Raw genomic sequence first — 27,461 nt, forward strand, 5'->3', positions numbered from 1 at the left:
GCTCTACCTGGCTACGTTTTCCTGTGTCCTATTGAAATGAAGAGGTTAGTCATGCATTCCCTCAGCTAGAGCGTGAGGCAGTCCTTCCAAAGATTGTCCAATTTAGACCCAGACTCTTCAAAGGAAATGTCAGCATGTTTTGATGTCATGGTTCAAAACCTCACTGGGATGGTTTGTGTGAGTACATACCTGTTTTACTTTTAGTTTCACTAGAGGATGTCATTTGGACTAGTTGTTTTTAAGTGAACATTTCAAACTTAACTAAATTTGATTCCTGTTTCCTTGGTTGTAGTTACATGGAAAGACCACTGGGTCTGGGACAGTGGTTCTCATCCAGAGATGGAGTTGGTGGGGTGGGGGTGGGGTGCAGTTTCGTACCCTAGGGGGCATTTTGCAGTGTCTGGAAACCTTCAGAAGTGGGGTGGGGGATGCCACTGGCATTGGTAAGTAGAGCCAGGGATGCTGTGAACACCCTGCAGTGCTCAGCATATCCCTACAGCAAAGAGTTTTCGGGTTCAAAATGTTAGTCGCGCCAAGGTTGAGAAACCGTGGCTTGGAAGTTGTTCATTCACCATACTCTTCTTGATTTCTAGTGAATGTGTGACTGTTAAGATTTTATGTTTTCATAAGGTGAGGTACTTTCTACAGAAATTCAGTCTCTTTAGTCATTAAACAGCAGAGGGCACTTGGAGGCTAGAGTGCCCAGAAGTCCATCAAGCCAGTCTGGATAAACCCTTCCCAACATGCCATAATTTACATCAAAACTTTGGTTAGCAGAATGGGAATTTTTGAATAGATACCATTAGAAAAATAAAATAATTTTCCAGCTGTGGTTCCCAAGTTCCCCAAACTTATGTCTTTAGTCCAAGCTGCCCCTTGAGCTTCAGCTTCGGACCTGCATATTTATTTAACAGCTATTGAGTCCTTGGTATGTGCCGGGCACCCTCCTGTGTACCAGGGCATGGCAGGAAATGATATGGGCAGCTCCCTGTAGTCATGAGGCCTGTGTTCTAAGGCAGGCCTTGAAGACAGGGAAGTCCGTGTGCTGATTCCAGAAGAATAGAGGGGGCCTGGCAGGGCTGGCGGGAGGTCAAGAGTGGAGTGCTTCATACAGCTGGTCTCAGAGGGGCTCATTGTCCCGGACCTGCAGGACAAGGAGGCGTTTTGTCCACAAACCTTGAGAGTGAGTGAATGGGGCATGACTGGGGCCACTGGGTGTTATTGCTTGAATGACACCTAACCTGTCTCTAGTGAAGCTCTTGATTCCTCCCTACCCCCATCCAGATGCTAGAAGACTGGGGAGCATTTCTTGGTCCCTCTTCTCTCACAATCTGTCGTTGGTGCTCACTTCTGCACCCTGTTTTCCCCCTCCCTGGTCCCCAGCCCAGGCAAGCCTTCTGCTGATGCCGGTGGCCCCAACTTGTCTATCCGCTTCACCCCAGTTTTCTCCAGGCCTTTCTCCATGCTGCTGTCAGAGAGATCTAAACATAGGTGGCCTCCTGCCCTTCCCTGAAAACCCTTTATGGCCTCTGACTGCATTCAGTGCACCCTGCATTCCTCCTGATAAGGTCTTGCGTCTCCCTGCTGCCCCAGCTTCAGCCCCAGGAGCCTGCCTGCCCAGGAGGCCATCATTGTTCCCCCTGGACACTGCCTGTCCTGCCTGCTGCCTTGTCCTCCTTTTTCCAGGGGCCTGGGGCCTCAGTCTCTCCATGCCTGCACCTGGAGTCCTGTTGCCTGTGTCCTACAGTTTCCTCCTCAGCCATCCCCACAGGGCTGTGTCCCTTTCTACTAGCCATGTTTATTTTCTTGTGGAGATGGGGTCTTGCTATGCTGCCCAGGCCGGTCTTGGTCTCCTGGCCTCAAGCAGTCCTCTTGCTTTGGCCATCTTTAGATGATAAATCACTCACCTGTGCTGCCTTTCACTTGGAGGATGGGTGGATGATTCACAGGGACCCGCCCTCCTTCCCGCAGAGTTGGGGTTTTTGTGTAGGGGATTTTTCTGTCAGTTATTTTTTCCTCACCTTTCAGAGTATTAAAAGAACTAAGCCATTAGTGGTGAGGCATGAGGGCAGCGACCACAGCTCCAGGGGAGCTCTCTTATCCCTACAGCTGGCAAATGTTCCACCCTGTTTTCATGGCACACAGAAAGGTAGGCACATAGTGATGTTGTTAGTAAGCTTTTGAAGTAGAGCATGGTGAGTTAGTTGGCCTTTTTACGAAAAAGGAAATGGAAAACTAGCACCATGGTCTTGGCATAATTACTCCAACATGCAAATCAGCACTGGAAGGAAGTTGAGGCAGCATACCTCTATGCTCCACTAGTCCTTAAGACACGTCTGAAAGAAATGAAATTTTATTTTGTTAGAGGTGAAGGAATGCATGGATGGAATGCATGGTCCAGGTGTTTATAACTGTGCATTTATTTGGCGGTTGTTTTGGATGGACAGGAAGTGGGGGGGAGGGCACAGAGAGTCACTTTGGTCACGTCCCTGGTTTGCCACAGGCTGATACTGGAGCATTCCTAAGTTTCACAATGGAGATGGATGTGAAAGAAGAACACACTAGGCCAGGTGCAGTGGCTCTCACCTGTAATCCCAGCACTTTGGGAGGCTGAGACAGGCGAATCACCTGAGGTCAGGAGTTTGAGACTAGCCTGGCCAACATGGTAAAACCCCACCTTTACTACAAATACAAAAATTAGCCGGGTGTGGTGGCACATGCCTGTGATCTTAGCTACTCAGGAGGCTGAGGCAGGAGAATTGCTTGAACCCAGGAGGCAGAGGTTGAAGTGAGCCGAGATTGTGCCACTGCACTCCAGCCTGGGCAACAGAGCGAGACTCCATCTCAAAAAAAAAAAAAAAAGAAGAGGAAGAACCATACTAGTCAGGTGCTAGAGGGCTTCCAAGGCAGCCTCCAAGGGAAGGAAATGTCTGAGAAGTTATTTAAGAGGATTTGTTGGAACAGAAAAACTTCCAAATTGGTCTAGAAGGTGGACCCTAGCTATAGACGCATTTTACAGGACATAATGTAAATATTAAAGGCACATTTTCAGTATTTGGGGAAAATATGTCCTCTGAGTCGAATGACCAATGGCTGTTTCTAGAAAAATTTTAGTTGTAGTTTTAATTTGATTGTCTTGAGCATGGTGATAGATTGACTTTTTTTTTTTTTTTTTTTAAGACAGTCTTACGCTGTTGCCCAGGCTGCAGTGCAGTGGCACGATCTCAGCTCACTGCAGCCTCCACCTCTTGGGTTCAAGTGATTCTCCTGCCTCAGCCTCCCGAGCAGCTGGGATTACAGGCACGCGCCATCACACCCAGCTAATATTTATTTATGTATTTATTTTGAGATGGCGTCTCGCTCTGTCACCCAGGCTGGAGTGCAGTGGCGTGATCCCTGCTTACTGCAGCTTCTGCCTCCCAGGTTCGAGAGATTCTCCTGCCTCAGCCTCCCAAGTAGCTGGGACTACAGGTGCGTGCCACTACACGCGGCTAATTTTTTGTATTTTTAGTAAAGACTGGGTTTCACTGTGTTAGCCAGGATGGTCTTAATCTCCTGACCTCGTGATCTGCCTGCCTTGGCCTCTCAAAGTGCTGGGATTACAGGCATGAGCCACTGTGCCTGGCCGCACCCGGCTAATTTTTGTATTTTTAGTAGAGACGAGGTTTCACCAGTTGGCCAGGCTGGTCTCAAACTCCTCACCTCAGGTATCTGCCTGCTTCAGCCTCCCAAAGTGCTGAGATTACAGGCGTGAGCCACCGCGCCTGGCTTAGATTGACTTTCTTAAAGCTCTGTGTCTCCTGGAAATGGAATGTATCCCAAATGAGGATTATTTTTAAGCTTTATAATAAAATCTTTCACAGCATAGACTTTTTTTTTTTTTTTTTTTTGAGACGGAGTCTTGCTCTGTTGCCCAGGCTGGAGTGCAGTGGCGCAATCTCAGCTCACTGCAAGCTCCGCCTCCCAGGTTCACGCTATTCTCCTGTCTCAGTCTCCTGAGTAGCTGGGACCACAGGCGCCCGCCACCACACCCGGCTAACTTTTTGTATTTTTAGTAGAGATGGGGTTTCACCATGTTAGCCAGGATGGTCTCGATCTCCTGACCTCGTGATCTGCCCGCCTCGGCCTCCCAAAGTGCTGGGATTACAGGCATGAGCCACCGCGCTTGGCCCACAGCATAGACTTTTAAAGACCATGTAGGCAAGAACAGATCTTTAAAGGGAAACCTCAGCTTGGCTTTTGAAAGTTCATCTGATTGAAGTTAAACTGATGAAACGTACTCCATCCATGCATTACCAAAAATGTTGGAGCACGGCATGGCAGTAGTGGTATCTAAAACAGATTGGCAAACTATAGGTCTAAGAATAGTTTTTATGTGTTTAAAGGATTGTAAAAATAAGCAAAGAAGAATATGTGACCCATGAAACATAAAATAGTTACTGTCTGGCTCTTTATGGGAAAAAAGTTTGCCAACTCTTGGCTTAAAGGGTCAAGAATGCTTTACTAAAAAACAAACAACCCCCTCCCCCCCAACAACTGTAATGTTTGAGCAGGAGTTTTACAAGATAAAGAATTTTGATCTTGAGGGGATTTGGGTGAGGATGGGGCGGTGCAGTGGGAGAGAGAGTATAGATGCTGTTCATCACACCCAGTGCAATCAGCTCTGGTGGGAACGTAGGGTGACCTCAGTGTGTGGTGAGAACAGTGATCATGGCCCCTTTTACAAGTTGAAGCTTAGTTCTGGAGTGGTGGACCATCAGAAGCTTTTAAGTAGGAGAATGTCAATGTCATAAATTAGAGTTAATTGTGAGAAATTGAAATAAGTATTCCATTTTTTTCTGAGATGTGCTCTCCTGAACTTATAAAGTAGTTCTTCAGAAGTGTTTGCAGTGTTCACAAGACACTGGCTCTGTGGTATTTGACATGCAGATGGGCCCAGAATTCCTGACTTAAGGCTAAAGATTTATCTTGAGCTTATGATGTGGGCTTATCATGATTGTTTTGATCAGCAGCTGACATCTGTGAAGTCTCACTGATCCTATAAATTGAGGAACCTGAGAGAATCAAGAGAAAGACAACAATTCTTGCTGATGTCAGTAACTGTATTTCACCTGTTAAACTTCGGCATGGAGGAGGTCAGTGTTGTCTGCTGTGTCAGCATCAGCCTACCTGGGTGTGGACGTATTCTTTGGGAGATGAAACATAGAAAAGGTACCCCGAGTCCATTAGACATTCTGGATTCCCAGAAATAAGACATCTCTGAGGGCAGAACCTTTACAGTCACTTACATCAAGAAGGAATTCTTCAGGAGAAAGCTCGGTAAAGGTATCTTAACTTTGTATGTATACCCAGAGAAAACACATAAAGGTAAAAATAAAATAATTTTCCTCATTATCCCCACACCATTAGCGTCTTGGTGTATAGTCTTTGCATCTTTTTTCAGTATGTATGCACTTAGATCATCTTGTAGGACACCAGTCCCATGCATTATACACTTTGTATCTCACAGTGGAGTGGAGGACAGCCTGATCCTTAAGGGGATGCCGAATTGCTGCATCCCCATGATTTTTGCTGCTTTGATTCTTCTCATGAGCCCCGTTGCTGCTGTCTGTATTAGCGTCCTTCTGAGCAAACAATGGGTACCTTTTTTTTTTTCTTTCTTAAGAGAGAGTCTTGCTATGTTGCCTCAGGCGGGAGTGCAGTGGCTATTCACAGGTGCTGCCGTACTGCCCTGGATGATAGTACACTGCAGCCATGAAGTCCTGGGCTTAAGCCGTCTCCGCCTCAGCCTCCTGAGTAGCTGGGACATTAGGCCCACGCCGCCATTCCTGGCTCTTGACCATTCCCACAAGCCACACCTACAAGGAGCTCAAGGAGCTGTTTGCACTGTAGGCGGTTTTTGTTTGTTTGTTTGTTTTGTTTTTGTTTGTTTTTGTGCAGAGGTCAGATCTCTTGTCTCATAGTGCAAAGGTGATGAAGGCCTTCATTACAGTCTCTCAATTTGACTCTCAGTTTGATCGGAAGTTGCTAAGATGGGCTGACATTGTGAGGAGGATACTGCTACAGCAGTAGTGTGTGTGTGTGTGTGTGTGTGTGTGTGTGTGTGTGTGTGTGTGTGTGTACAAACAGTGTCTCACTCTGCCACCCAGGCTGGAGTGCAGTGGTGCAGTCATAACATACTGTAACCTTGAACTCCTGGGCTCAAGTGATCCTCCTGCCTCAGCCTCCCGAGTAGCTAGGACTGTAGGCTTGTGCCACCATGCCTGGCTCTTTTTTTTTTTTTTTTTTTTTTGTACAGACAGGGTCTTGCTGTGTTGCTAAGGCTGGTCTCAAACTCCTGGCCTCAAGTGGTCTTCCTGCTTCAGCCTCCCAAAACACTGGTATTACAGGAGAGAGCCAGAGCACCTGGCCTGAAACAATGTATTATTGTTAACTGCAGTCATCCTACAGTGCTATAGAACACTAGACTCTGTTCCTGTCTAGCTCTCTCCCCATTTTTCCCATCCTCCTACCCTTCCTAACCTCTAGTATCCTGTGTTTACTTTTCACTTCTGTGAGATCAACTTTTTTTGGCTTCCACATGTATTAGTGAGAACATGTGGTGTTTAACTTTCTGTTTTTGGCTTATCTCACTTAATATAGTGTCCACCAGTTCTATCCATGTTGCTGTGAACGACAGGATTTCATTCATTTTTATGGCTAAATAGTAGTCCATTTTGTATAGATACCACATTTTCTTCATCTGTTGTTGGACACCTAGATTGATTCCCTGTTTGGCTATTGTGAATAGTGCTACGGTAAATATGGGGTATAGATGTCTCTTTGATGTCATGATTTCCTTTCCTTTGGATAAATTCCCAGTAGTGGGATTGCTGGATCATATGGTAGTTCTATTTGTAGCTTTTGAGGAACTTCCATACTGCTCTCCATAGTGGCTGTACTAGTTTACATTCCTACCAACAGTGTGTAAGAGTTGCCTTTTCTCAGGCTGGGCGCGGTGGCTGACGCCTGTAATCCCAGCACTTTGGGAGGCCGAGGCGGGCGGATCACGAGGTCAGGAGATCGAGACCATCTTGGCTAACACGGTGAAACCCTGTCTCTACTAAAAATACAAAAAATTAGCCGGGCACGGTGGCGGGCACCTGTAATCCCAGCTACTCAGGAGGCTGAGGCAGGAGAATGGCGTGAACCCAGGAGGCGGAGCTTGCAGTGAGCCGAGATAGCGCCACTGCAGTCCGGCCTGGGCGAAAGAGCGAGACTCTGTCTCAAAAAAAAAAAAGGTTGCCTTTTCTCTGCATCCTGGACAGTATTTGTTATTATTTATTTATTTATTTATTTAGTTTTGAGGTGGAGTCTCGCTCTGTCGCCAGGTTGGAGTGCAATGGCACAATCTCAGCTCACCACAATCTCCGCCTCCCAGGTTCAAGCGATTTTCCTGCCTCAGCCTCCCGAGTAGCTGGGATTATAGGCATGTGCCACCACGCCTGGCTAATTTTGTATTTTTAGTAGAGACGGGGTTTCTCCATGTTGATCAGGCTGGTCTCGAACTCCTGACCTCAGATAATCCGCCCGCCTCGGCCTCCCAAAGTGCTGGGATTACAGGTTTGAGCCACTGTGCCCGGCGTGTATTTTTGATAATAGCCATTCTAACTGGGGTGAGATGATACCTCATTGTGGTTTTGTTTTGCATTTCCTTGATGATTAGTGATACTGAGCATTTTTTATGTATTTGGCCATTTGTATGTCTTTTGAGAAATGTCTGTTCAGATAATCCCCCTGCCCCGGCTTTTTTCTTTTCTTTTCTTTTTTTTTTTTGAGACGGAGTCTCACTCTGTCACCCAGGCTCACCCAGGCTGGAGTGCAGTGGTGTGATCTTGGCTCACTGCAACCTCCACCTCCAAGGTTCAAGTGATTCTCCTGCCTCAGCCTCTTGAGTAGCTGGGACTACAGGCGCACACCACCACGACCTGCTAATTTTTGTATTTTTAATAGAGATGGGAGTTTGCCATGTTGGCCAGGCTGGTCTTGAACTCCTGACCTCATTTGATCCACCCGCCTCGGCCTCCTAAAGTGCCAGGATTACAGGCGTGAACCACCCACCTGGCCAATTTGCCCATTTTTTAATTGGATTTTTTTTTGCTGTTGAGATGTGTGAGTGCCTTGTATATCAATCCCCTGTTGGATGAATAGTTCGCAAATACTTTCTCCCATTCTGTAGGTTGGCTTTTCATTCTATTGTTTCCTTTGTTTTGCTGAAGCTTTTTAGCTTGATATAATCCCATTCATTTATGTTTGCTTTTGTTGTCCGTGCTTTTCAGTTACTCATCAAATCTTTTCCCAGACCAATGTCGTGAAGCATTTCCCCTCTGTTTTCTAGTAGTTTTATCATTTGGGTCTTATATTTAGGTCTTTGATTCATTTTTAGTTCATTTTTGTATAGGATGGGAGGTGGAGGTCTAGTTTCTATTTTCATTCTTCTGCATATGGATATTTAATTTTCACAGCACCATGTGTTGAAGAGACTGTCCTTTCCCCAATGAATGTTCTTGGCACCTTTGTCAAAAATCAGTTGGCTGTAGATATGCAGGTTAATTCCTGGGTTTTCTGTTTTTTTCCATTGGTCTGTGTATCTGTTTTTATAGACACATACCAGTTGTTTTATAGACCAGTACCATGTCGTTTTGCTTACTACAGCTTTGTAGTATATTTTAAAGTTTGGTAGTGTGATACCTCCAGCTCTGTTCTTCTTGCTCAGCATTGCTTTGGCTATTTGGGGTCTTTTGCAGTTTCATACAAATTTTAGGATATTTTTTCTATTTCTGTGAACAATGTCATTGGTATTTTGATAGAGATTGCTCTTTTAATTATCTTGATTTCTTTTTCCCCCCCCCGAGACAGGGTCTCACTTCGTTATCTAGGCTGGAGTACAGTGGCATGATCACAGCTCAATGCAGCCTTGACCTCCTGGACTTAGGTGATCCTCCCACCTCAGCCTCCTGAATAGCTGGGACTGCAGGCACATGCCACCACATCTGGCTAATTTTTTGTACTTTTTTCTGTAGAGACGGGGTTTTGCCATGTTGCCCAGGCTGGTCTCGAGCTCCTGAGCTCAAGCGGTCCACCCACCTCAGCCTCCCAAAGTGCTGGGATTACAGGCATACACCACTGCACCTGGCCTCTTTTCAATTTCTTGATGGTGTTCTTTGATGTACAAAAGTTTTTAACTTTAAATGAAGTCCAGTTTATCTACTTTTTCTTTGGCTTATTGTGCTTTTGGTGTCCTTTTCTTTTCTTTCTTTTTTTGAGACAGAATCTCGCACTGTTGGCCAGGCTGTAGTGCAGTGGCACAATCGTGGCTCACTGTAGCCTCGACCTCTAGAGCTCAAGGGAGCCTACTGCCTTAGCCTCCTGAGTAGCTAGGGCTACAGGCGGTACCATTATGCCTGATTAATTTTTTAAATTATTTTTTGTAGAGACAGAGTTTTACTATGTTGCCTGGGCTCATCTCAAACTGCTGGGCTCAAGCAGTTCTCCCGCTTCAGCCTCCTAAAGTGTTGGGATTACAGATGTGAGCCACTGTTCCTGGCTTGGAGTCATTTCTAAGAAACCATTGCCTAATCCAAGGTCGTGAAGATTTACATCTTTCTTCTAAGAATTATATAGTTTTAGTTCTTTTCTGCTGTGATCATGTGTGTATGTGTTGGTTTTTTATTTTTATTTTTTTGAGACTGGGTCTTGCTATATTGCCAGGCTGGAGTGCAGTGGCTATCCATAGCCATGATCATAGTGTACCGCAGCCTTGAACACTTGGGCTCAAGTGATCTTTCTGCCTTAGCTTCCCAGGTAGTTAGGACTACAGTGCATACCACTGTGCCTGGCTTATTGTGTGATCTATTTTGAGTTAATTTTTGTGGTGTGAGATAGGGGTCCAGTTTCATTCTTTTACATGTGTGTATTTACATTTTGTAGTTCATTTGTTGAAGGGACTATTTGTATTAGTCTGTTTTCATACTGCTATAAAGAAATTCCCCAGACTGGGTAGTTTTTAAAGGAAAGAGGTTTAATTGATTCACAGTTCTACATGTCTGGGGAGGCCTCACGAAACTTACAATCAAGGCAGACGGGGAAGCAGGCACGTCTTACATGGCAGCAGGCAAGAAGGAGCGTGTGTGAGTGCAGGAAAAACTACCATTTATCAAACCATCAGATCTGGTGATAATTCACTCACTGTCATGAGAACAGCCTGGGGAAACCACCACTATAATCCAATCACTTCCTTCCCTTGACACATGGGGATTACAATTCGAGATGAGATTTGGGTGGACACAGAGCCAAACCGTATTACTATTCTTTCTCCATTGAATGGTCTTGGTGCCCTTATCAAAAATGTATTTTCCATAAAAAAACACCAATTGACCATAAATATAAGGGCTTATTTCTGGACTCTAAATTCTATTCTTTTTTTTTTAAGAAACAGGATGTCACTCTGTTGCCCAGGCAGGAGTGTAGTGATGCCATCTCAGTTCTCTTCAACCTCCGCCTCCTGGGCTCAGGTGATCCTCTCACCTCAGCCCCCCAAGTAGCTGGGACTACGAGCACATGCCACCACCCTCGGCTAATTTTTGTATTTTTTGTAGAGATGGGGTTTTACCGTGTTGGCCAGGCTGTTCTCGAACTCCTGAGCTCGAGCAATCCACCCTCCTCAGCCTCCCAAAGTGCTACGATTACAAGCATTAGCTACCATACACCGATTGTACAGGCCACAGGCTAGCCCCACACACCAGATTTTGAAGATTAAGTGTGGTTTAAAAAAATGCAAAATATCCTGTTAATAATTTTTGATAATATTACATGTTGAAATGATAAAGTTTAATATTGTGTTAAATAATACACAGTAAATTTTACTGACTTCTTTTTACTCTTTAATTGTAGCTGCTAGGAGATTTAAAATTATTTTTGTGATTCTCATATTTCTGTTGGACCAGAGGTATTTTTTAATAGCATGACATTCTGTTACATGGTTGATTATATAATGATCATATGATTGTGGCAGTTTCTTGACTCGATTCTCTGTTGTTGGACACTTAGGTTGTTTCCAGTTTTCTCTGTTTTCCACGGTGCTGTGATGACTGACACTGTGGATGGGTAGTCATGCACTCCTGTGCCCGCTGCCAGGAAAGAGCTCATAAGGAGGACCTGGGAAGCATTTGCTGCACTTCTGAATCTAGCGCATGCAGACTCTTGTGTTAGTTGTTGAATGAATTAATGAATACTTTATTTATTTATTTATTTTTTGAGACAGGGTCTCGCTCTGTTGTCCAGGTTGGGATGCAGTAGTGCAATCACGGCTCACTATAGCCTCGACCTCCTGGACTCAAGCAGTTCTTCCACTGCAGCCTTCTGAGTAGCTGGGCCCACAGGCACACACCACCATGCCTGGCTAATATTTTAATTTTTTGTAGAGACAGGGTCTGCTTGTGTTGTCCAAGCTGGTCTCAAACTCCTGGGCTCAAGCCATCCTCCCACCTCAGCCTCCCAAAGTGCTGAGATTACAGGTGTGAGCCACTGTGCCTGGCTGAATACTTTCATTTTAACCAAAAATAAGGTTTTAAAATAAGGCTGTAAACAATTGTTGATTGAGTCCCTCACAATGAGTCAGGTAGTTTCAAGGTCTGCGAACACAGTGGTGAATGAGGCCAAATTTGGGCCCTCTTGAAGGTCCAGGAGGGATGACTTGGGGGAGAGGGATAGTTAACAAACCAATACATATGTCAGTTAATCCTAAATAGTTGTGTTAGGAAGGAAAACCAGACAGACTGTGGCTAGAGTCATGTGATGAGAGAACTATCCTAGGAGAGTCTCAGGGAAGGCCTTTCTGAGCAGGTAGCATTTAAGTAGGCACTGAAATAATCAAGAGGGAGGGAGCTGTGTGACGATCTGGGAGAAGGGCGTTTTAGGTGGGAGGATCAGGGTGTACAAAGGCCTTGAAGTGGGAATATGCTTGGCATATCTGAGGAACAGCAGGGAGGACCCTGTGGGTCGAGCTTTGGTGAGAAGTGGTTGGATTTGGAATGTATCTTGAAGATGAAGCTGACTGTCTTTGCTGATGGATTGGATGTATGGCATGTGAGGAAGGGGGTCCTTTATGATCTAAGGAATTGGATGGTGCCATTTCCTGAGCCAGGCATTGCCAGAGGCAGATCAGAGAGGAACGGGTACCAAGGGCTCAGTGTTGGACCTGTTAGGTTTGAGATGCCTTTTTGATGCTCAAGTGGAGATGTTGAGTTGGTTATTGGATATACAGGTCTGGGGGAATTACAGGGGAAGGGGTGCTGGAGATATATTTGAGAATTATGAAAAGCTGTTTGAGCATCAAGCAGGATGGGTGAGACTTGACCACTGGATTTTGCAACTTGAAGGTCTTTGGGGACTTGGACAAGACTGGTATCAGGAGGCATGACAAGTGGAAGTTTTCAGGGGAGAATGGGATGTGTGTGTTAACAGCTTCTTGAAAGAGTTTTCTCTAAAGTAGAATGATGGGGGAGTGGGGGTGCTGGGGACACATTAGCACTTACCGTGCTCTGGAAGGCAGGGTGTTCAGGAGGGAGGTTGACAGAGGAGGGACTGGGATCCAGTGCCAGAGTAGAGGGTGGACCTTGCTCATGGGATCTGGAGGGAGGGCAGAGTAGACAGGCAGGCCTTCCTTTCAGCAGTGGGAGGAGGAGAAAATACCAGCTTGCCGCTTTCCAAAAGCTGAGAGTAAGGGTGACAAGGGGGAAAGGGGTATTATAGGTATGCTATGGAGTTAAAGGTAAAGTTTGCATGAATTTCGAATACAAAATGTAATACTTCATATCCATTGAGTTGCTTCAAAGTGCTTATCCTCAGGGTTCTCTCTCCTGTGCCTTTGGGGGTACTTTGGTGAAAAAGTTTGAGAAGCCACTTCATTATTGTAGTCTATTGTTACGTTGTTAAATCTCACCCAAGTGAGTATTTAACCTTAAAGAGTTTGAGATTCACTTGCCTATTTTGTTATCCATAATAGAGCTTTTGCAGCTGCTCCAAATATCCCTCCATTTGTGCATCTTAATAGTTGTTTGGCAATCACCTCATTCTGCACTGAGAAGGCTGGAGAGGGGTGGGGAGCTGCGGGGTGTCTGGAGGCAGTATGGAGAGCTCGAGATTCCCACCCTTCCAGAGATGAGGTGGTGGAGGCAGGCAGGGCCTACTAGGCTTCTGAAGCAACACTCGCCAGGGACATTTTAGTGACCTTTTCCCCGTGTTCTCAAAACACTTTACAAATACACCATTTGTCTTTAATTCTGGCAGGGTGGTTTGGGTGAGCTGGGGGTAGTGCTGTTAGCCAACCTTTTACAATATTTAACAATCAGTAGAGATTAAAGCTGTTTGGCCTCTTTCCCATTGATCACATAGCCTGATTTTTCTTTTTGTACAATTTTAGTATGATTAACCCTCCCACCCCCATTAAAGTTCTTCAGCCTTCTTAGTAGAAAGCTCTGTGAAGTTTGATTCACCCACGGAAGTTACTTCATGGAGCGGAAGCATTTGAGAAATCAGATCTTGGCTTTCTTCTTGTGGACAGATCAGGTGGCTGAGGCCTGGAGGGAGCTTGATTTGAGATGAGTAGTTTGTATGCCTGACTAGGTCAAGTAGCCACTTGCTTCCCTTCACACTTAATCAAATCCTAACTCTCTAACTGAAACTTTGTACCCTTTGACCAGTACCTCTCCTTTCCCCATTCCCCCGCCCCCAGCCTCCATAACCACTGTTCTACTCTACGCTTCTTCACCTTCTACTTTCTTAGATTCCACATATAATAAGACCATGTGGTATCCGTCACATATTTCACTTAGCATAATGCCCTCCAGGCTCTTCTGTGGCCGTGGATGATAATCATGTATTGTATATTTCAAAATTGCTAAAGAGTAGAATCTTAAATGTTTTCATCACAAGAAAAGGAACTTGGTGAGGTGATGGATAGATTAACTAGTTTGATTTAATCATTTCACAATGTATACATAGATCAAAACATCCCATTGTATCTTATAAATAAATACAATTATTTTTGTCAATTAAATTTTTTAAAAATTACAAGAGGCTGAGGTGAGGTTACAGTGAGCTGTGATCATGCCACTGCACTCCAGCCTGGGTGACGGAGCAAGACTCTGTCTCTAAAAAAAAAAAAAAAAGTAAAGTTAAAAATTAATTAATTTTTAAAAATCCCAACTCTTCCATCACCCCAGCCCTGCATCCTTCTCCCTTCCCCCAAGACCCCCTCTCCTGCCACTATGCTCTGATTCCTAGAGCGGTGTGTCCCTGTCCTGCCACTCTTGCTGTGCCTGTGGCTGTCCCTGTTCCTTGGGTAGCTTCCCTGTTACTCCTCAGGGGCTTCCCTGGCCACCCTCTGCTTGGGCCCTTCCTGAGTGTTACATCAGCACCTTTCTTGCCCGCACCCACCAGCCACAGCTTGTGTTTGCCGTGTGAGCCGGAGCACTTGTTTGTCACCTCACGGTCTTCCCCTCCATGAGGGCAGGGACGGCAGTCTTGCTTTCATTCTTGCTTTCATGCAGTCTACCCAGCTGTGGGCGAGGTGTGTGCACATTGCTCAGCATGTTTGTAGAATGAACACATGTATAAACTAGACTTGAATGCAGATTATTGTTCTCTTGGCCATTAAAGGTGCTTCTTCCTGCTGCCCATTTACATCTCAGGTGTTACCATCTCTGGCCAGTGCCTGCCCTGTTGTTGTCATCTAACAGTCATGGGACCACACCTTTGTGACTCTCAGGGCCAGAGGTGTTTGGGAATGTGGAATTTTTGAGATTTTTAGAACAGAAATAGTGAAAGTACCGTATAGTATAGGACATCCTAGGCAGCACCATATAATCGAGCACATTAAGATTTTTGCAGCAAAAAGTATATGAATATTCACACTAAGTGGGACAGTGAGACTATGAATAGCTTCACATCAGATCAGGGCATACCGCCAAGTGAGTTATGAACATGCTTTCAGTTTTCAGAGAGCTTTTTGGATTTTCGAATTGCAAAGAAGGGATTATGGACCTGTCTTAGTGAGCATCTGCTTGTCACGCATTATGCAGCGTGCTGAAATACAAAGGAAGAAAACATCACGGCTGCCCTCCCGTGTAGGGGGTGGGTGGTCACCACATGCGGGTGGTGAGCCCATGCTGGGAGGGCACTCCCGGCAGGTCCTGTTGTTCTCCCTGTCATCTCCCCCTTTCCTTTGCGAGCGTCCTCTACAGGTGCGGTTTCAGGTGAGCCACATGGGGGGCTGGCAGAAGGGGCACTGCATTGTGACGCAGGGTCAAGTGTGTCCCTCTCAGAGTGTAGGAGGTAACCGTTCTGGATCACCTGGATCCTGCCCTTGGGTCTGGCTGCCCGGGTCCAAGGAGGAAAGGGCCGACTCCAGGTGATGCTGCAGACCAGGAGCGCTGCCCTCACTTCCTAACCTTCTGCACTTGGGTGCCGGGGCCCCCTCTCTGCAGTCACACACTCTGCCCTCTTAGCTGGGCCTAGAGCTTTAAACATTAACTGGATTCAACATACGTTTTTCTGACTTTTTAAATATAATGAGTATAGTTTTATTTTAATGTTTTTCAGATGCATTTTGATGTAGGTAGATACCTTTACATTTTAAAAATTTATTTGCTTTCTGAAATGGGACCAGCATATATATATATATGTGTGTGTGTATATATATATATATGTATATATATAATATGTGTATATATGTATATATATATGTGTATATATATATACGTATATATATGTGTGTGTGTATATATATGTGTGTATATATATATGTGTGTGTATATATATATTTTTGACAGGTTCTTGCTCTGTCACCCAGGCCAGAGCACAGTGGTGCAATCACAGCGCACTGTGGTGCAGCCTCAATCTCCTGGGCTCAAGCGATCCCCCACCTCAGCCTCTTGAGTAGCTGGGGTTATAGGCACCCACCACCACACTTGGCTAAGTTTAAAAAATTTTTTTTGTAGAGACGGGGTCTCACTATGTTGACTAGGCTGGTCTTGAACTCCTGGGTTCAAGCAGATCCTCCTGGCTCAGCCTCCCAAAGTGCTGAGATTACAGGCATGAACCACCACACCCTCCTGGTACCTGCATTTTGAAAATGTTTCATTGCCAAGCCTGCAGGGAAGTCTGCCCTTTTTTATTAGAAAATGAAGAGCTAATTCTGAAATATGCCTACTAAATATGCATATCTCAAGCACTTTAAAAGGATATAGGGTGAAATAGTCTGTTCCTGAAGCAAATATCACTGTGTGTTCATTCCATTATTTCTGTAGCTTTTCTGTGGCTTTTGATAAGTTGTGTAGAATGTATTAAGTCTCATCTGAAAATGTATATTAAAGATTGTTCTTTTAATTTAAAATGATTTGTCCAAGGTACTTGACTTAATGATTCAAGATTTAATGAGCCGTGACACTTTTAGTAACACCGTCTCAATCTTTCAGATTTTATAAAAGATATTAAAGTTTTCAGAAAGTTGAGAATGGTCTTTTGTAATGTATTTTAAGATAGTTAAGAATAGAGTTTATATAATTAAGATTAGGATTTGTATTGCAAAAACTCCCTTCAAGATGCATTTTGGGCCTTTATGAGCGAGTAATCATGACAGGACAGAGTGGCTTCACCCACAGTTTTGTGGTTAATATTTGCAAGTCGTTTATTTAACAAGGTTGAAAAGAGGCTTCCTGGTGTCTTTTATAATTATCCTTTTCTGGGGACCAACTTATAAAGTAAAAAATACCTGGTGGCATTATCTTTGCTTCAGATGTATTATGTTTATGGAATTGGAAATGTTTGATTTCTTAGTGTGTGTGTATCAGTAGATTATGTAGTTTAAAATGTTTGCATCTGTATTGCATGCATAAACATGTCCGTTTCCAAGTGTGGCCTTTAAATACTCAGGGTTTTGTGGCCGGGCGCGGTGGCTCACGCCTGTAATCCCAGCACTTTGGGAGCCTGAGACAGGCAGATCATGAGGTCGGGAGTTCGAGACCAGCCTGGCCAATATGGTGAAACCCAGTCTCTACTAAAAATATAAAAATTAGCCGGGTGTGGTGGCGTGTGCCTGTAATCCTAGCTATTCGAGAGGCTGAGACAAAAGAATTGCTTGAACCCTGGAGGTGGAGGTTGCAGTGAGCCAAGATTGTGCCACTGCACTCTAGCCTGGATGACAGAGTGAGACTCCATCTCAAATAAAATAAAATACAATAAAATAAAAGACTGAGGGTTTTTTAAAAGGCCCTAATAGAAAAACTTTATGTGTTTTAATTGTTTAAATGTTTTCTTCGGGATTAAAAAAACCTGAATGTAATCTGGGAAAATGTTAAATGGATGCAACACTATAAGATTTTCCACAGAAATATGTTATTCACCGTGAAGCACAATGGGAAGGCTCCATTAGCACTTTAGATGGTATCATAACTTTGGAAAAACCATTTCACCATGCGAGTATTTACAAAAACTGAAGCTGTCCCTGTCAGGTTTTGACAGAACTTAGCTATATAGGTAGTAAGTGACGCAGTGCCAAAACCAGTCTTAAATTACCTATGTTGTCAATATGCAGATTTTCTCTATTTAGTATTTAAGCTATGAATTTACCAATCTGAGTAACTTGAAATGCAGTATCATAAAAAGAATCAGATCTACCAAACTGAAAATGTGTGCGTATCTAAAGTAGTTTCTTTTCTTGATTTTGGTTAAGTTAACAGGAGTATCTTCACATCTGTAATTTCTGGTAACTTAATGAGAACACACTGAACTTTTGGGTCACAATAAATTTTCCCATTATGTAAAATATTTTACACACCGGTTGACTCATTGTGAATTGTGAGTCGACATGATTCTCTTCCTGCGGAAAACAGAAACACATGCTGGCCGGGCGCTGTGGCTTATGCCTGTAATCCCAGCACTTTGGGAGGCGAAGGCGGGTGGATCACCTGAGGTCAGGAGTTCGAGACCAGCCTGACCAACATGGAGAAACCCTGTCTCTACTAAAAATACAAAATTAGCCGGGCGTGGTGGCACATGCCTGTAATTCCAGCTACTGGGGAGGCTGAGGCAGGAGAATTGCTTGAACCCGGGAGGCAGAGGTTGCGGTGAGCCGAGATCACGCCATTGCACTCCAGCCTAGGCAACAAGAGTGAAACTCCATCTCAAAAAAAAAAAAAAGAAACACGTGTTATTGTAATGATGATTTGAGCCAATTACAGAATTGTGCTTATGTTACCACATTGACTAGGTGCTTTCTGTGAGTTGGGTTGTTGAAGAGTTTGAGGTAGACAGATGGCAGTGGGTGGGAATGAGCTGGGAGCTTTTGTTAGGTTTAGGGAATGTGGTCTTTCCACCATCATTTAGTTGTTTATTTTATGCATAGGCTTATTTTCATTCTTGTGAGCATTATGTTGAGTTAATGTGTTTTCTTTGACCTCAAACCTTCTGAAACGTTTCTGGGTCTTAAAGATTCAGGCATTATTTATTTCATAGTAGACAGAATCAAGTAAATGAATACTTTCTTGGGGGAGAGTGTTGATAAGTTCCATAGCGACACCTCTCTCTCATGATTAAAAGTGCTACATTTGCACAAATAGGTGATTTATATTTTACATTAAAATTAAGATCAACTTTTTTCTTGAGAAGTTGTTGAACTTTTAGATTTGGGAGAGGGAGAGTTCTCACAGGAATTATGAATTGTTTTGACTAGTGAGAAGCTTATTTAACATTTTTGGAAGGAGTACCCCAAAAGTAATGCATCTTTTGGCATAGTGGAAACTTGCAGTAACGTTTTCTTGTTGTTTTTTAATTGAATGGTGCATCTCATTGAGTGGTGTCTATTGGATGTTTGGCCTTTGGCTTGATTGTGTCCGCTTTTAAAAAATAACTTTATTGAAATCGTCACATTCCATACAATTACCTATTTAAAGTGTCCATGTCTGTGATTTTTATTTTTATTTTTTATTTTTTATTATTATTATTATTATTTTCTTTTTTATTGATCATTCTTGGGTGTTTCTCGCAGAGGGGGATTTGGCAGGGTCACAGGACAATAGTGGAGGGAAGGTCAGCAGATAAACAAGTGAACAAAGTTCTCTGGTTTTCCTAGGCAGAGGACCCTGCGGCCTTCCGCAGTGTTTGTGTCCCTGGGTACTTGAGATTAAGGAGTGGTGATGACTCTTAACGAACATGCTGCCTTCAAGCATCTGTTTAACAAAGCACATCTTGCACCGCCCTTAATCCATTCAACCCTGAGTGGATACAGCACATGTTTCAGAGAGCACAGGGTTGGGGGTAAGGTCACAGATCAACAGGATCCCAAGGCAGAAGAATTTTTCTTAGTACAGAACAAAATGAAAAGTCTCCCATGTCTACCTCTTTCTACACAGACACAGCAACCATCCCATTTCTCAATCTTTTCCCCACCTTTCCCCCCTTTCTATTCCACAAAACCGCCATTGTCTTCATGGCCCGTTCTCAATGAGCTGTTGAGTACACCTCCCAGATGGGGTGGTGGCCGGGCAGAGGAGCTCCTCACTTCCCAGTAGGGGTGGCCGGGCAGAAGCGCCCCTCACCTCCCGGACGGGGTGGCTGGCCGGGCGGGGGGCTGACCCCCCCCACCTCCCTCCCGGACGGGGCGGCTGGCCGGGCGGGGGGCTGACCCCCCACCTCCCTCCCGGACAGGGCGGCTGGCCGGGCAGAGGGGCTCCTCACTTCCCAGTAGGGGCGGCCGGGCAGAGGCGCCCCTCACTTCCCCGACGGGGCAGCTGGCCCGGCGGGGGGCTGACCCCCCCACCTCCCTCCCGGAGGGGGCGGCTGGCCGGGCAGAGGGGCTCCTCACTTCCCGGTAGGGGCGGCCAGGCAGAGGCGCCCCTCACCTCCCGGACAGGGCGGCTGGCCGGGCGGGGGGCTGACCCCCCCCCACCTCCCTCCCGGACGGGGCGGCTGGCCGGGCGGGGGGCTGACCCCCCCACCTCCCTCCTGGACGGGGCGGCTGGCCGGGCGGGGGGCTGACCCCCCACCTCCCTCCCGGACAGGGCGGCTGGCCGGGCAGAGGGGCTCCTCACTTCCCAGTAGGGGCGGCCGGGCAGAGGCGCCCCTCACTTCCCCGACGGGGCAGCTGGCCCGGCGGGGGGCTGACCCCCCCACCTCCCTCCCGGAGGGGGCGGCTGGCCGGGCAGAGGGGCTCCTCACTTCCCGGTAGGGGCGGCCAGGCAGAGGCGCCCCTCACCTCCCGGACAGGGCGGCTGGCCGGGCGGGGGGCTGACCCCCCCCACCTCCCTCCCGGACGGGGCGGCTGGCCGGGCGGGGGGCTGACCCCCCCACCTCCCTCCTGGACGGGGCGGCTGGCCGGGCGGGGGGCTGACCCCCCCACCTCCCTCCCGGACGGGGCGGCTGGCCGGGCCGGGGGCTGACCCCCCCACCTCCCTCCCGGATGGGGCGGCTGGCCGGGCGGGGGGCTGACCCCCCCACCTCCCTCCCGGACGGGGCGGCTGGCCGGGCGGGGGGCTGACCCCCCCCACCTCCCTCCCGGACGGGGCGGCTGGCCGGGCAGAGGGGCTCCTCACTTCCCAGTAGGGGCGGCCGGGCAGAGGCGCCCCCCCCACCTCCTGGACGGGGCGGCTGGCCGGGCAGGGGGCTGATCCCCCCACCTCCCTCCCGGACGAGGCGGCTGGCCAGGCGGGGGGCTGATCCCCCCACCTCCCTCCCGGACGGGGCGGCTGGCCGGGCGGGGGGCTGACCCCCCCACCTCCCTCCCGGATGGGGCGGCTGGCCGGGAGGGGGGCTGACCCCCCCACCTCCCTCCCGGACGGGGCGGCTGGCCGGGCAGAGGGGCTCCTCACTTCCCAGTAGGGGCGGCCGGGCAGAGGCACCCCTCGCCTCCCGGACGGGGCGGCTGGCCAGGCGGGGGGCTGACCCCCCCACCTCCCTCCCGGACGAGGCGGCTGGCCGGGCAGAGGGGCTCCTCACTTCCCGGTAGGGGCGGCCGGGCAGAGGTGCCCCTCACCTCCCGGACGGGGCGGCTGGCCGGGTGGGGGGCTGACCCCCCCACCTCCCTCCCAGACGAGGAGGGAGGACGCTCCTCACTTCTCAGACGGGGTGGCTGCCGGGCGGAGGGGCTCCTCACTTCTCAGACGGGGCGGTTGCCAGGCAGAGGGTCTCCTCACTTCTCAGACAGGGCGGCCGGGCAGAGACACTCCTCACATCCCGGACGGGGCGGCAGGGCAGAGGTGCTCCCCACATCTCAGACGATGGGCGGCCGGGCAGAGACGCTCCTCACTTCCCAGATGTGATGGTGGCCGGGAAGAGGCGCTCCTCACTTCCTAGATGGGATGGCGGCCGGGCAGAGACGCTCCTCACTTTCCAGACTGGGCAGCCAGGCAGAGGGGCTCCTCACATCCCAGACGATGGGCAGTCAGGCGGAGACGCTCCTCACTTCCCAGACGGGGTGGCTGCCAGGCAGAGGCTGCAATCTCGGCACTTAGGGAGGCCAAGGCAGGCGGCTGGGAGGTGGTTGTAGCGAGCCGAGATCACGCCACTGCACTCCAGCCTGGGCGCCATTGAGCACTGAGTTAACGAAACTCCGTCTGCAATCCCGGCACCTCGGGAGGCCGAGGCTGGTGGATCACTCGCGGTTAGGAGCTGGAGACCAGCCCAGCCGACACATCGAAACCCCGTCTCCACCAAAAAAATACGAAAACCAGTCAGGCGTGGCGGCGCACGCCTGCAATCGCAGGCACTCGGCAGGCTGAGGCAGGAGAATCGGGCAGGGAGGTTGCAGTGAGCTGAGATGGCAGCAGTACCGTCCAGCTTCGGCTCGGCATCAGAGGGAGACCGTGGAAAGAGGGGAGACGGGAGAGGGGGGAGGGGGGAGGGGGGAGGGGAGAGGGGAGAGGGAGCTCTATCTACCACACAGTCCTTCTCTCTGTGATTTTTAGTATATTCACAGAGTTGTGCAGCCATTGCCTACTTTGGACATTCTATGGAAATGCGGTTGACAGGATGTGTTTTCTGTGTGGAGCCTCTGTCACTAAGCACCATATTTTCATTCATGTTGTGCATGTATGCATCGGTTGTTCCATTGTTAATGTCGAATATTATTCCATTATGTGGATGTTCCACATTTTATGTATTTGTTAGTCCATTGATAGACGTTTGGGTTGTTTCTACTTTTTGGCTGTTGTGTGATAGCGCTGCTGTGAACATTCATGTACAGGTTTTTGTGTGGACGTGTCATTTCTCTTGGGAATATACCTAGATTGTTTGTATCCGCTTTTGTTGCTTCTTTTACCTACAGTTCAGATTCCCATTTATGTTTGTACGGACACTTTGCTACTTGTAACTGGGGCTTGTTTGACCTTTGTTGCTGACCTAGCGACTTCTTGTGTCATGTTTAAAGCCCCTGAGACCCTCTGTTGCCTAGAGAAACAGGCAGAATTGCAGTCTCTTTCCTTCCTAAGACCAGATCACATCTGGTGGTCATGAAATGGTCTTATCCTGTATAGATTTTTGGTAAATAAGTATGTATCTAAGCCAAATAAATTTTGTGTGTATTTTATATTATTTTTCTTCTCTCTGCTTCCTCTTGGGGACATCCTTTGTTCTGTGGCCCCAGTGGCACCTAGAGTGAATATGAATGATTTGTCTATGTTTTCCCTTCAGGCGGAATGCTGCTTACTTGGATTTTTTCTTGTTAATTTTGGTGACTGAGTTGCCTGTTTTTGAAGTGAAAAATACCTTCAGATAGTAGGGTTGCCCTTTAGCATTTTAAGTGTCTAAATGAGACCTATTGGGATGTTTCCATAATTTGCATCAAATTCATGTAAATGCGCATTAATGATATTAGCTAGTCTGCCTGAGCTAAATTACGAATTTCATTACTACTATTTAATAAAGGGGCAGGATTTGCCATGGTCATTCTAGTTAATGGTAAGAGCCCTGTAGGTCTCTCATCATATATCTGAGCTGAATTAAGGTTGAAAATATTACTGAGTGCCTTGTGGCTCTATTTGGTAACAGTCATGCCTTACATTTTAAGACAGCTTATACTTTCACACACCAGGTGACTCGTGAATTGTGAGTAGACACGATTCTCTTCCTGCAGAAAGAGAATGCATTCAGTCAGTTGAAAATCAACATCGTGTGGTTTGTAGGATAGGTCTTACTCCTTTCTTAGACAAGGAATCTGGGATCCAGAAGGAGTGAGCGGTTGGTTAGGAGGAGTCAGTGCCAGAGGGAGGCAGCATGCCCTTTCTGCTCTGCCCACGCTGTGAGGACACCGGGCCGTGCCTTCGCCAGGAGGAGGTCATGCCAAGTCCAAAGCGTCAGGCCGCTCAGAGCCAAGCAGCTTTGCTGGAGCACCCACTGGTGTACTTGGAAAGTGATTTCTCCTGTTAAAGCCTCGCTGCCACCTCAACCGTAAACTGGAGACAGTAGGAAGCCACCTTCACAGGCCTGCGGGGACCTGGCACCCATGCATCAAACCTTGCTGCCCTTAGTCAGATGGTCGAATTGAGAGGCAGTTGGAAGGGTCCTGTGGTGTGCTCCTTCTGGGACCTTCTGCCACCCCCTGGAGGCAGGTTGCGCCCCTGCCCATCTCTTCCCACCAGTGGACACTCCCTTCAGCCCTGGGCCAGCTGTGGGGCCCTCCTCTGTAGGCGCTGGCTGTTCCAGGAGGCACAAGAGTGTTGGTGTGGGACCTTCCCACTGCTCGAGATCCCCCACGGAGAGCCCACTCAGGCTACGCATGGGCTTCTGGCCGTGTGGGTCAGCGTCACAGGACGGACAGATCAATGGGGGAAGAGTCATCCTGCAGCACTGCCACCACTGGAGGCTGGTGAGAGTGGCGCTGCCACAGAGAACAAGCCTTGATCCCTGACTTGAAAGGCAGAGTTCTTCTGGAACTTGTGCGGGGAGTGCCCAGAGTGGCACCTAAATGCGTCTAGAAGCGCTTGATGAAAGTTCCTCTGAGGCTTTTAAACTGCTTGAGTGAGTCTCTCTGAAGCACGGTGATGGCAAAAGGAAACCACGTCACGCTACCTCTTTGTGCCTTCTCTTCTCTCCTCATCTCCCGTAGGCCGTAGGTGTTCCCTGTCAGGAATTTACGCGGAGGCATGTCTGCTGTGGCCAAATGTGTTCATTCATTCATATCTCACAGTAAGAGGGAAGGGTGGGGGAGGAAGACTGCTGTATTTCCTTAAAAGTGTTTCTGTAACTCGAATCCCTCCCACCCCCGTGAGGTAACAACGTCTTTTCCAGTTGGTGTCAGTGAACTCTGTTTTGGGTACCTACAAAAGCAGAAGGGGAGGTTAGGATGTGGCTGGAGGAGGCTGGTTCCTGGGTGTAAATCCTGGCTCTTCTGCTTGAACTGACTGTGCCTCAGCATCCTTGTCTGTCTGGTGGAGCCGCCTCACAGAGGAACAAGTGAGTTGTGCGTGTGGAGCAGGTGGCTGACATGTGGTGAGTCCTCCAGGAATGTGGCAGCAGAAGGAACACGTTGAGCACCGCAGATACAACCCTGACCACCACTGCAGGGCTTCTGTGCGGGGGCAGCTGCAGAGCCGCCGCTTCAGGACAGCATGGGAGCTGCTGGAGGTCGGGGGAGCTCAGGGAAAGGGCCTTGCTGCCAGGGGTGGGAAGGGAGTCAGTGAAGACGTCCTGGAGGAGAAGATTCCAGAGCCTGAGATGTGAAGTAGGTTAGGTAGCCAGAGACAAGGCAAAGAAGGGCCATTTTCATCAGAGAACAGCATAACATTGGCAGAGGTCTGACATGTCATTTCCTGTTACTAGAATTGGGGAATGACCAGTAGATTCTTTAATTTGTTTATTCATTCGTGCAGTCCTTCACCTCACACCTGTTCAGGGTCCGGCTGGGCTCTGGACATAGGGTGGAAGAAAACCATCTGAGCAGAGGCCGCGTGGACTGTCACCTCTGTCAGGGGTGCCAGGGCTGCCAAAGGACAGCTGTTACTTATGGGTGGCGGCGTGGTGAGGTCGCACAACACAGAGCTGCCCTGCTGTGTCCATGCCCTGGTGCCTCCCTGCGGTCACCATGTGCCTTGGGCAAATGGAGGCCTCAGGTCCCAGACATAGGCTCTGTCAGTGGTGGCGGCGGTGGCTGTACCTGCTCCGGGCTGCTGTGAGGGAGGGACGGGCTCCGGCCACAGGCGTGCAAGGTCCCCTTGCAGAGGACCTCCCTCACCTGCTGAGGAATGTGTACAGCCATCTGGAGGGTGTTCTCCCCCTGGCCCTCCCTGTAGTCCAGCTGAGTCCACGTCCTTCAGCCCCTTTTCAATGTTCCTTTCTCACAGAACCTTGTCCTGGAGGTGCACTCGGGCCCGGGTTCTTCCTCCTGTGCGGTGCCAAGCCCTCCTCCACCACGCATGATGGTGTGTTCTCCGTGACTCTTCCTCCTAGAGCACCGCTGCCCGCCCTGACGGCGGTTCCCCACAGTCAGATTGAGTATCCCTTATCTGAAATGCTTGGGACTAGAAGTGTTTCAGATTCTGATCTTTTTGGATTTTGGCATATTTGAATATGCATAATTGGATATCTTGGGGATGAGACTTAAGTGTAAACACAAAATTCTTTTCATATACACCTTATACACATAGCCTGAAGGTAATTTTATGCAATATTCTTAAATATTTTGTGCATGAAACAGAGTTTTGACTGTGACCCGTCACGTGAGGTCAGTTGGGGAATTTTCCTCTTGTGGTGGTATGTTGGTACTCAGAAAGTTTCGGATTTTGGAGCAGTTTGGATTTTTGGATTAGGGATGCTCCATTTGAATATCCTTTTTATATACAGCACATGGTCAGTGCTGACTAAACTTAGTATTGCATGAATGAATGAAAACCAAAGGTCATTTACTAAGCGTGCTACTATTTCAGAAGCCTCTTTTTCCTAATTTGGTTCTGTGGTCAGTGGTTTAATATTTCAAGTGCTCTGACCACGTAATGGTTGTTACCACACTGTGAAGGTGGCTGGGTGTTCAGTGATTGCTGCCCACAGAGGACCTGGAAGTGCTTGCTGTACTTGGTTTTCTGGAATGGAAATCATGGCTCATTCCCAGGAGCCCCTGAGCAGGGGCTTTGAGTCTGGTGCTAAGCAGCAGATGTGCAGATTCCCGCAGGGCGTACCTGAGCCCGGAGAGGGGGCGTCGTAGCGCACAGCGCACTGTTTCCGCATTCCCACCCCGCACGGCCAGTTGTCACAGCCATCCTCCAGTAAAAACCAGAAACCAGTCAACCTCTAGGAGACAGGTAGGAAATCTAGAAAAAGCCTCAGGTGTTCACAGCATTTTTTAAAGATTCTTTAAAAATCTTTGTGATTGGAAAGACTGCTTCCTGTGCCAGAGAGTCTCTCTCCAGCGCTTTTGCTTCTGAGGTTGGTAGCTTTCAGAAAGACTGCAATGCAGCGGTTACCAAAGTCCTTGTTAATATGGAAACAACTCGTGGTGAAGCCTTTTGCTGCCCTTCACAACTGCTGACTGTTGCCTGCAGTCGGAAGGAGGAGATAATGAAGGTAATACTCCTCCGGACCTGGCAGTTTAGTGATTAGAACGTACGCGATTCTGTGAATGCTGTGGCTGGCACAGCATGTCCTGCAGCAGCTCTGTCAACTTACTGATGCAGTGGGCTTCCTGGGAACGTGAAGCTGAAGATGTCTTTGCAGTTTGTGCACGATAATTTTGTTTTCATCTCTCTGTTCAGATGGTGGATTATAAGAAGGTAAGGGACTTTACAGATCATGCATATATGTATTTTAAATGTTTATGAATATCCCTAATCAAGGTAAAGAATTATGATTGAATAGACCTCTTTTGAACCTAAGAAATAAAACTTTATTTCTTGTTAATGACCGTTTTGACGTTTGAAGAGTTATCTTATTTAGTCTTGACAAATGCCCTATATGAGTGAATTATTGAAGATGTTCTTTGAAGAGATCTGCTTTTTCTTTGATTTGCTAAACGTAGTTGGTTTCAGAGGTGTAGATACGCATAGAATATATTCGTTTCTTTAACTTAAGCAATGACAGTTACATTAATCTGGATGGAACTTTTCGTCTTAAAAAATCTCAGCCACTGGCTGTAGATGATGAATTCTAATCTCCTTAGTTCTTATTTTGCCTTTAGAAGAGCATTTTCAGATGTGTGGAGCTCTGTGTTTATCCGTGGGGTGAGCTGGGTGCTACCTCCAGCTGCTGCTCTTCGTTTATCTTAGAGGGAGGCCAAGAGTCAGAGCGGAGATTTATTTTGCAATGAATTAGTGGCCCCAAACGGTATTAAATGCATTATGGGTGGTAATTTATATGTCCAATGCCAAGAAATATAATGTTGGGGTTACCATGGCAACTGCTTGCATTCTGAAAAGCTTGTGAATGGGTTCTGAACCTTC

General features: G+C 47.6%; 1 protein-coding gene across 3 annotated transcripts in view; it reads left to right on the forward strand.

Annotated features, from left to right (window-relative positions):
* Nucleotides 1-27,461, forward strand: part of TRAF3 (TNF receptor associated factor 3) — a 138,538-nt gene that overhangs the window by 28,025 nt on the left and 83,052 nt on the right. The window contains exon 1 of one of the 3 annotated variants that reach the window (XM_008959092.6): nucleotides 23,087-26,795. The exons of the other annotated variants lie outside the window; for them this stretch is intronic. The gene's annotated coding sequence lies outside the window, so the exon portion shown is untranslated. Of the gene's footprint in view, nucleotides 1-23,086; nucleotides 26,796-27,461 lie in introns of those variants that run through there. 3 annotated transcript variants of the gene reach the window in all.

Source organism: Pan paniscus, chromosome 15 (assembly GCF_029289425.2).
Source record: "Pan paniscus chromosome 15, NHGRI_mPanPan1-v2.0_pri, whole genome shotgun sequence".
In the NCBI taxonomy this organism is placed as follows: domain Eukaryota; kingdom Metazoa; phylum Chordata; class Mammalia; order Primates; family Hominidae; genus Pan; species Pan paniscus.